This window comes from Pygoscelis adeliae, unplaced genomic scaffold (genome assembly GCF_000699105.1).
Source record: "Pygoscelis adeliae isolate BGI_AS28 unplaced genomic scaffold, ASM69910v1 Scaffold156, whole genome shotgun sequence".
Lineage (NCBI taxonomy): Eukaryota > Metazoa > Chordata > Aves > Sphenisciformes > Spheniscidae > Pygoscelis > Pygoscelis adeliae.
The window spans coordinates 2,353,223-2,362,716 of record NW_008825016.1 but is presented as its reverse complement, the minus strand read 5'-3'; positions in this window follow the sequence as shown (position 1 = coordinate 2,362,716).

Genomic DNA, 9,494 nt, shown 5'->3' with positions numbered 1-9,494 from the left:
CGTTGAGTTGAGGATGTCCAGGGGAAGGTGACATGACCCCGCAGCGTTTCCAGGCTAAATTAGACCTCCGAAAGTGTTTGGCACCATAAGACGCCGAGTGGGCAGTAGATCTCAAAGGTTTCCAGGTATCTGAAAAAAATGATAAAGCACACCTAGCCTTAGCAGATTAATGCTAATAGGATTTACGGAAGAAGAACGTTTTAAGGAGGGATTTGGATGAATACATTGTCTTCAGGCAAAGGACTAATTTAAGGGCTCTGAAGCACACTGTTGTTAAATATATTTAATTACATTAAGAAATGATCCATTAAAGCTGGTTTTTCCAAACTGTGGCTTATGACGCACAGAAGACACTGTAGAAAGGGTTTGCAAGGGTATGTTGAAGAGTGTTTTAACTGTCTGTCTGCTGAACGGATCCTTATGTTTCACCAGCAAAAAAGACCAAGATGTTGCCCTGAGTGGTATTTCAAAACGTTGAGCCTACTAAAATATTAATGTATGCTTTTTGAAATGTCATAATTAGCTGTTATCTCTGGAATAACTTATTAAGAAGAGCTGGCTGCTTGTGATTTGAGTGAGAATTACATTCTAAATATGAGAAGATGATAAATTCGGGGGAATCTGCACAGAAGTGAAAGCGGTACGATGTGGCGGGCACATTATTTTGTATAAAGAAAGTAAATATGCAAAGCATGCACTTTTGCATATGCATAAGAGCGGTGCAGTCCTTAGAAAATATGTACACAGGAGAGAAGAGCATGAGTATTTCTCCCAGCCTAAGGCTGTAACTGTATAGTAAAAATAAAAGAAAAAATAGTTAAGCAATAGAAAGTTGCCTCGTCGTCTTTGGTAAAGAAACAGCCTGCCTCGTGCTGCTGCTTCGAGCAGGGTTACATGCAAACAACAAACCCAGAGGCGGTGTGACGGACTTATTTCGCAATTACGTAATGGCAATCAATTCGTCTTGAAATTCCTATCTTGCACAAGAGCCTAAAAAATCATGTTGTGTCTTTTGGCTTGTATTTCTTTATTTCTCTTCACCTTTCTTTTTTTATGACTACCCATTTTCTGTTCCCTGTGCGATGCTGCTTGTGCTTTACCACCCGCCCGGCTTAGCAGTGGCTTCCTCAGAACGGGCACGCGGCCATAATCTCCGCCACAGATCCCAGCCGTACAGGTCCAAACCATGCTAATGTATTTACACCCCGTTGTGGCGAGGACACGACTGCCACCTCCCAGACGCGCTCCTTCCACCTTCTGTGCAAATACCTTTATCTTTTTCCAGGTGCACCAGGTTTTCTCACCAGCTGCTCTATCTAGAGTATGAGCTAATACCCGCTCGCATAGGCCAGTGGGAGACATTTCAGCAGGGATGTGGGACGGAAGGACCGGAAAGTTGTTTGAAAATCTGGAAAATGGTGTTGTCCAGTTCAGAGGTGGACAGCGAAGGCGTTTGGTCTCTCTGTGTTAGTTCATTGAAGAGAAAATATACCTAAATCTAAATTAACCTGTTTTAAAAATCGCTACTCCTGCTTTTTAAAACTGTCTTTTAAAGGTATTGATATTGTAATAAAATTCATTTATACATGTGGGGTTGTAATACTGTGTCACTAACGGATGGAGAGGTAAAGAAACACTGGGTACTCTGGAAAAAACAAGGTGGTTTTTAATTCTCTCTAATCTGAAAAAATGTTCATTTTAAGAACACCTGTCAGAAAACTTCCCAGCTTACGATTCAGTTAATTTTAAAATGTTGAAAGCAATGTCAGTGTCTTTTCTCTCAAAAAAAAAATCTCCTTCTTAAAGGGTTTACATCACTACACATCATCTAGTTTCTGCTTAAAGCATATGCTCGATTCCCGTGTAGATGAAGGGGAATTACATGACCGCTGCCAGGGGAGAATAGATCCCAAATACTCAATTAGTTACTGCTGAGTCACTTAAGTATATTTGCACAATGATTCTAGTTCAGCCTGATGGTAACGCAGCTGCTTTTCTCACTTGCTGCATGGCTGCTGCATCTTCAATGACATTTATGAAAAACATTGCGGGGGAAGAACATGTCCTTGGAGCTCAAAATGCATCCAAATTCTTCTCTTCAATGGACCAAAGCTACCCAAAGGTGCTGTAAAACTGCAGGCTAAATCTATCAGCAGATCGCATTTTATTATGACAAATTCTATCGTTATCTTTTGTAGACAGTTGCTAAGATTCAAAGTATTTATTTAAGGAAAACAAACCGGTGTTTTGGGCTTTGGAAATGTCAGGGCCCGTGATTCTCCTGTTTATTTAAAAGTGAAAGTGTGCTGAGGGACATCTTTTGAACTCTATTCAAAGGTTAAAACTGATCTTCCATACAGTTTTGAAATTCAAAATATTGCTGCTAAATGGCTTGACTCTGCAGCATTATCTCCATTTTGCATTTAAATACCAAATTCTGTCCGGAGCTGGCTGTTCTGCACACCGCAGAGACCCGGGCGTTGCATCTTCCCGCCATGAGGTGCAGCCGTCTCAAGGGAGGAGCACAACCCCCTGACACGTGGCAGGGCCGTGCAAGAGCGAGCAGCACAGGATATAGCGTCCCACTGCCAAGGTAGGGTGCATCGGCAAAGCGTAATTACCCACGCCGGACTATGCTCAGGACTGCAAGCTGATACTCCCCTCTCATGGGGAAAAACATGCAGGGAGAGGCAACAGAAGAGAAACAGTGGAGGTTAGCTCTTACTTGGAGATCCAGTAGGCTGCATGACCGATTTATGGATTGCATAAGCCCAGGGACCAGTGCTTTCTTTGCTTGGAGGGAGCATTTTTCAAGTGCGTGTGGTTGTTTATCCCTGATGATGGAGGAAAGCTCAACCCGGTGGGCCCTCAACCCGGTCAAGCTCCACGGCAGCTTCCTTCCAGCCGCAGCCTTGCAGCATCTGTGTGCACGGGCAGGACTTCTTCTCCGGCCCATCCCAGCTTGGCATGGCAGCCACGGTCTGGGGAGGTGGGCAAAGGGACTTGCTGCAGCTGCAGATCGACAGTTAACGCTGGTGGATCCTGTCAGCCCAAGACCTTGGGCAAACGGAGCGGAGGGATGGTGGCGCTGATGTGGGCCAAGAGGTTGAAAAAGCAGCTCCAGGTTGTGAGTGAAGGCAGCGCAACAATCCTGTAACGTGACACTGACTTGGGTTTAAGTTCCTACTCAGCTCTGTACTATGTGTCTACAGGCTTAATTACCAACTTCATAAGCTGAAAGGTGACTTCACCCTTAAGAACTCTAGCTGGTGTCGGAGTTTCACAAGCTAACAATACTGTAGTAGACTGCAGAGAAGGAAACAAATGCTCCTTCTTAGCCTTCCCATTTCTTTTATAATAACTGATGACTAATTATAGGCCCTGCCTTTGTAACCTGTATTGCCAATTATTATAGCATTGTCATTGTTATACAAAATATTTGGTATCTCTCAGAGCACCGGATTCCAAGAAGCATAAGGCTATGCGAGAAGCTCAACCTTCAAACCATGTTTTCATACTTCATGACTGCCAGGGAAAGACTGGAAGCCTGATCCCCGTGAACTTAGAAACCTATAGATCAAAGAAAAATCAATGTGCTTTTAAATCAGGATTTTACATTAGTTTCATGATTGGTGTCCTGCTTGAATTTTTGAATGTTTGAGGTTGGCGATTCTGAATTAGGTCAGATACTGTAAGTAGTTTTCTGCTATTATATGCTGGCATGAAGTTTACCTTCATGCAACATTTCCTATTTGAATAGGTAATGCATACTGTTACCAATCAGTACACAAGGTTTTCGTCTACAGTCTACACAGATGTACAGTCGACACAGATCAACCATCGTCTACAATCTACACAGGTCATAGCCGAATCTGCTTTGTCTGGTTCAGAAAATACGAAAGTGCAGTCTGTATTCTACCTTTCCATCTGGAACTAAAAGACAAAAAAGACTCTAACAGTAGAGTGATCACTAGATTATTTTCCCTGCATCTACATGATCTACAATAACGGGGTAAACCACAATGGATGTACAATAACAAACCAAGACTCCACCTGCTCCCGATGAAAGACTTAACTTCAAGATGTTTTCTATGGTCAGGTTTTAAAATTCCTTCTTAATGTTACAGAGCTTGTGATCTCTACGCTTAACAAATGAAGTAATCCTTGTTTTCTAATGAGAAGCATGTTTAAAAAATCTAACAAGGTGTGACTTGAAAATCAGCATTTGGATATACAAGATGATGGACCACTGTTTCCAGTAGAACTGGTACGTAATTATTGTAAAATACAGTGTACTCTGGTATTTTGCTGTCACTCAGCAAATAACCTCAGTCACCACTGTGGAATTAATTGAATGGTACATCAGTACAATCAATTGCTGCTCTAACTAATTAAAATTAGAATTAGCTGAAAGAAAAATAGTATAAAGAACTAACATGACTGAAAGAGAAATTGTCCTATGACTCCACCAGTTATAATTGAAATTACTGAACGATTATACATAATAGAAAAACTGAATACAAGACAGCAATATAAAAATCACTGGTCAAATAAAAATATTACATAAAAGGATCTGGAAACACTTGAATTGTTAAATCGGAGAAAAATTATCTATACAAAACTATAAATATGGGTTGTTAACTGAAATCAAGGTAAAGTAAGATTTATTTTAAATATCTATTGTATTTTAAATAGAACTCATGTTCCGTACAGTTAATTATTTTAAGGAACAAACTTACTTTTTAGTTGTGACAAAAGAGCTGGGAAAAGATAATCAAGTTGCAAAATACAGTTACAGGTTTCTTGGGTTTGGGTGGGTTTTTTCAGCTTTAAAGCGATCCATTTTTAAGCAGCTATTGCAAAGACAGCAACCTGGCAATAGCAAACGGCTGAGCATATCTAACCTCAGATCTGCTCCACCACCATTCTTTTAGCTGATCTCTATTACATATAGGTATTGTCTAGAGACAAGAGAAGTAATTCAGAAATCAGTGTTCCCAGCCTTTGTTTTCTATCTGTCACTGTCACCCAAGGGCTATACAGCTTTAGCTTAGTCGGTAAAGCTTTGGCAGTTTAGCATTCCTATCTTTTATACGATTATAGTAATAGTTCACTGGGATGATGGAGGGCTAATTTGTAGATGTAAAGCATGGAGGGCATCGTATAAAGGTGGCATATTTTAGTGTTATGACTTGCAGCAGCGAAGTCAATCCTGATTTAGCTGAAAAATCCAGCACTCAGCTGAAACATATCGGGTGCTATTTTTTCTTCAAGAAATTTTAGGTGGATCTGTTGTATTTATAGTGTTGACACTCATTAGCCAAATACCTTTGTCATATTAACGTAAGTCAAGACACATTTATCTGTAGTCTGTGAACATACACAGGCATATGAAGCAGAGGAGTCTGGGCAGGCGTCCGAGCCGATGCCATCTGCCAAAAGTAGGAGCAATTCCTACTCCTGACAAGAAATAGACTATTCCGGACAAAGGGTCCGCATAGTTCCCCAAATTCCTGATTTGAAATATCGCAGCTCGTTCAATACCAAACCTCCCATGCCGTAGCCATGAACGCATGCTCTGCCATGAGGCACGAGGCATGGGGAGCAGGTGGCCATGCACTGCTCAGCCGCCGTACGAAAATGCAATGGTCCAATGCGTTAAGGAGCTATTTGACCTAATAACCAGTTCTATTCTAGGTTTTAAATTACCTACACATTGATATTTAAATTTATGTGAAATGAGTTCATTCTTACAAACTTTTACATGCTGTTTTCCTCCTTGTCTCCTGGAAGCTTTTCTCCAGAGCTCACCACCGCAGTATCCTGCTGCTCTCCGGGGATTTTAAATTTGGCTGGTGAAGTCCCTAGCTGACAGGGCGAATTGTGTAAGCAGCCTTAATTGCAGCTTATTTACTTTGTGTTGATACTGGTAGGTCCTGACGGTCCTTTCGCACAGCACTCGGGAGAACGACTGTTTCCTCTGCCTGCAACCCACAAAACAGGTTCATTTACCATAGGAGTTTCCCAGCAGACCACAGGGAACCCTGCAGAGGGTCAAGGCTCAAGGTCTTTTGCCTCTGCAGCCTCCCTCAAAGCCCCCGCCAGCATGGCTGTAGCTGGCTCGCCTCCTCTTGCCAGCTGCTGGCTTCGGAGCTCCTGCGAAAGCGTCAGGGTGGGAGAAAAGCTCCGCACCGTGGGAGGGCGGGTGGGAAAAATGGTAACGGGGAGTGGTTGCATTCTCCCCATTCCTGTCCCAAACCTCCTAGTCGCTATGCCCTCTCCACCGAAATACCCCCGGGAGGGGAATTCCTGGGAAGTATCCAAGCTAGAGGGAATGAATTTAGGTTGAGATGTTATTGTTCAAGTACGCCCAAAGACGTTGTGAACCGGGCTTTGTGCTCATCTCCCCACACTGTTCTTTGCCCAGTGTAGCGTATCGCATCGCAGTGTGGTGTGTTTTAATGGTATCCTCCCCTAACGGGTGCCTGATACTGCGCTGCCTTGTGCTTTGGTGTCTGTAACTTTGAAATTGTTTACGGAAAAGCTCGTGCCTCTCACTGATTTCATCTGCTCTTGCAATTTCACCGTGAGTCATCCAATATGGTCTGTACTTTTTTTTGCTTACAGACCAAACTGCCCGCACCGCATCTTTACTAGATAGTCTACTCTCAGCTTTCTTTAGGCAAAAAAAGCAAGCAAATAAAAAGTCTCGCTCTCAAAGCTGTGGAGGCACACTTGAAAATGTGTACTCCTAAGCTCTTTTTTACTAGGAGGTAAATAAAAATAAGCCTGCCGTTGCACTTTTAATAGTGCTTATTTGGGGTCACGAGTTATGCATACCAGTGCCTGGCAGTTCTGGGTGTTTGGTAGCTCTGAAACTTCCACATATCTCCATGTGGGCGCCCAGAAATTGCATTACCCACCCTTGGGAAAGTAGCGATGTTATAACACCTCGCAGGGCGGTCGTGAAGCTCGATGAATGTTCGTAAAGTGCTTTGAGATCCACAAAGGGAAAGCATTGAAAGAATAGTAGTCCTGTGGTTTTTAAGTGCTTCTAAATAGCCTAGGTCTATTTTCAACTGCATTCAGAGTTTTTTTCTTAACTGGGCTTACACTACACTGCTTTGCCTGTGAATCTTTATAATGGGGATGGCATGATGACTACAGCAGTGCAGCATCTACCCATTTGTATTTCAGTCTTAGACCTGACTTGACCTTTCAAGGGCAGTTGGTGAGAAGCAGGAGCACACGGCGGAGCCCGGGAGGACTGCAGTGGGAATCTGCCGAGATGGGTACAACCGCCCGGTCCCCTTCCAGCCCAGAGCTTCGCTTGCTGCCTCTAACCTGTGGGATAGAAATAAAGTCAATCTCTCACTCTTCTGCCAAAGCCAAGCCTATTGAGAGCACCGATTATAATGAAAAACCTTAAACTACACTTGCAGGGAGAAGCCTTTTACTTTCACGATTTGCTGAAGCCAGGAAGTCACTGAGTGCAGCCCTCTCTGAGCGGGGATGCTGCTAACAAGCAACAGCAGTGTTGGTTTTAAGAATAACACATCCAGGTGCACCGGCCAGGCTAAAGGAACGGAAACTTATTTTTCCCACAGTTTGGCTAAAAGTGGCATAATTATGTCCATTACTTTATCAGAGTTGTTACCTTTGCAGCTGTAAACAAGAAAGCCTCGCCAATTTTCCACTCAATGGAAAAGTTCTGTATGCTTTGACAGCGATACACCAGAGATGGCACATAATGGAAATTTGTCATGGAGTGCTACTTAAAAAGAGAGGGAAATGGCTGAAGAATTAACTCTCATAAGACTTTTTTCTTTCCTTTTCCTTTTCCTTTTTATTCTTTTTCTTTTTTTCTTCTTTTTTTTCTTCTTTTCATTTTTTTTCTTCTTCTTTCCTTTTCTCTCTTCTTCTCTCTTCTCTCTCTTTCTCTCTTTCTTTCTTTTTCATTCTCTTCCTCTTCCTCTTCCTCTTCCTCTTCCTCTTCCTCTTCCATATATAGAAACATATAGAGAAAAAGATTTCTATCTCAAATAGGCCTGTATGTGTTTTTTGCTATAATTTAAGATTTAGACCTGTAGAAAATCCACGTGACTTTTCAGTTGTAATTTCCCAGGCACTTCCTGCTTATGTCTTTTATCAGTGCTGGTTAAATATTGGAAAAATAGACTTGCAGGCATGCAGATATCATGGAATTAAAGGTAACATTCTGAATAAGCAGAATAAAGCAGTTTGGGGAATATATCTGCTAATGAATTTCTCTCAGTTAGATGAATGCTGTACTGTTTTTCTGTATCTCTGGGCCAAATTATGATCTGCTTATGTGCCCTCACCTGGCAGTTCCTTGCCTTCTGAAGTGCAGGATGAGCAGAAGGGTCTTGATAAGCTATAAATCTGCTCGGTCTCTGCTGCCTACATACATCAGCTGACCTAATGTCAAGAAGGAAGCAACCTGTCTCATTCAGAGCTATATTTTAGTCTCAGTTCTTTTCCTGCAGCAGTGCAGGAGTGTGTGTGTTTGACCTGTATCGCCCGAGTTGTTTAAAGAGATTCAGATTAATTATTTGCTGACCAACCATTTGATTATCTGAAACAAATGTAAATATTACTCTAGACATTTGTGGTTTCCCTAAGGCTAATTGCTAGATTAAATCATAAATGTTTATACTCTGGGAGAAAACGTTTATTCAAAGCTAGGAGAGCATGTATCTAGTACGAACATATCCCCAGCAGCCACCGTTTAGGCTGTATGTGACTACTTGGACAGCTGCCTATGTTCATACTGATTAATCTTTTTCTAATGAAGTTATACCGATGATCTTCGTTCCTCAGATCTTTGCTAATATTTTCACCAGCAGAGGCATTCATTACGTGCAAGCAGGACCCAAGCCTGGAGCTAGGCATGATGCCCCCTGGAGAGCACGCACAAAGCCTGTGGATGCAGCCACCAAAATGCTCAGCTGAGGACGAAAAGGAAAGGCCACGCGTCTCTCTCCTCCTTTCCCAATCCTGCATTCTGCTTACACCAGCTCTGGCCCTGACTGGACCCTCCCCTTTGACTCACTAGTGTGGCATAAAGCTATGTAGGTTTTGCTGCTGTTTGTTTGTTTGTTTTCTCCCAGGTTGTTGAACTGAGTTGGTTCAAGTACAAAGCCAACGCATGAGTGCCAGGGTCACCGTGAGATACAGAGTGGGACTGTGCAGTGGCAAGGGCGTGAGAGATGGGTGGGACCTCCAGCTTTGGGGTCACGAAGCGGTTATTTGTTTCCCCAGGACTTGTGAAACCAAACCTTTGCGGCAAAGGGGTCAGAATAACAACACCCTCAGCCAGCACCTTCTGCAGGGAGCACCTGCAGCCTGGCACCAAGAGACGTGGTGCACAAGAATCTCTTAGAGATCCCACCCCTGCTCCTCTGGCAAGAATGAAGGGATCCTGAACTTGCTTTGCCAACTAGGAGATGGAGATCTCTGGATTTTACTGCCCC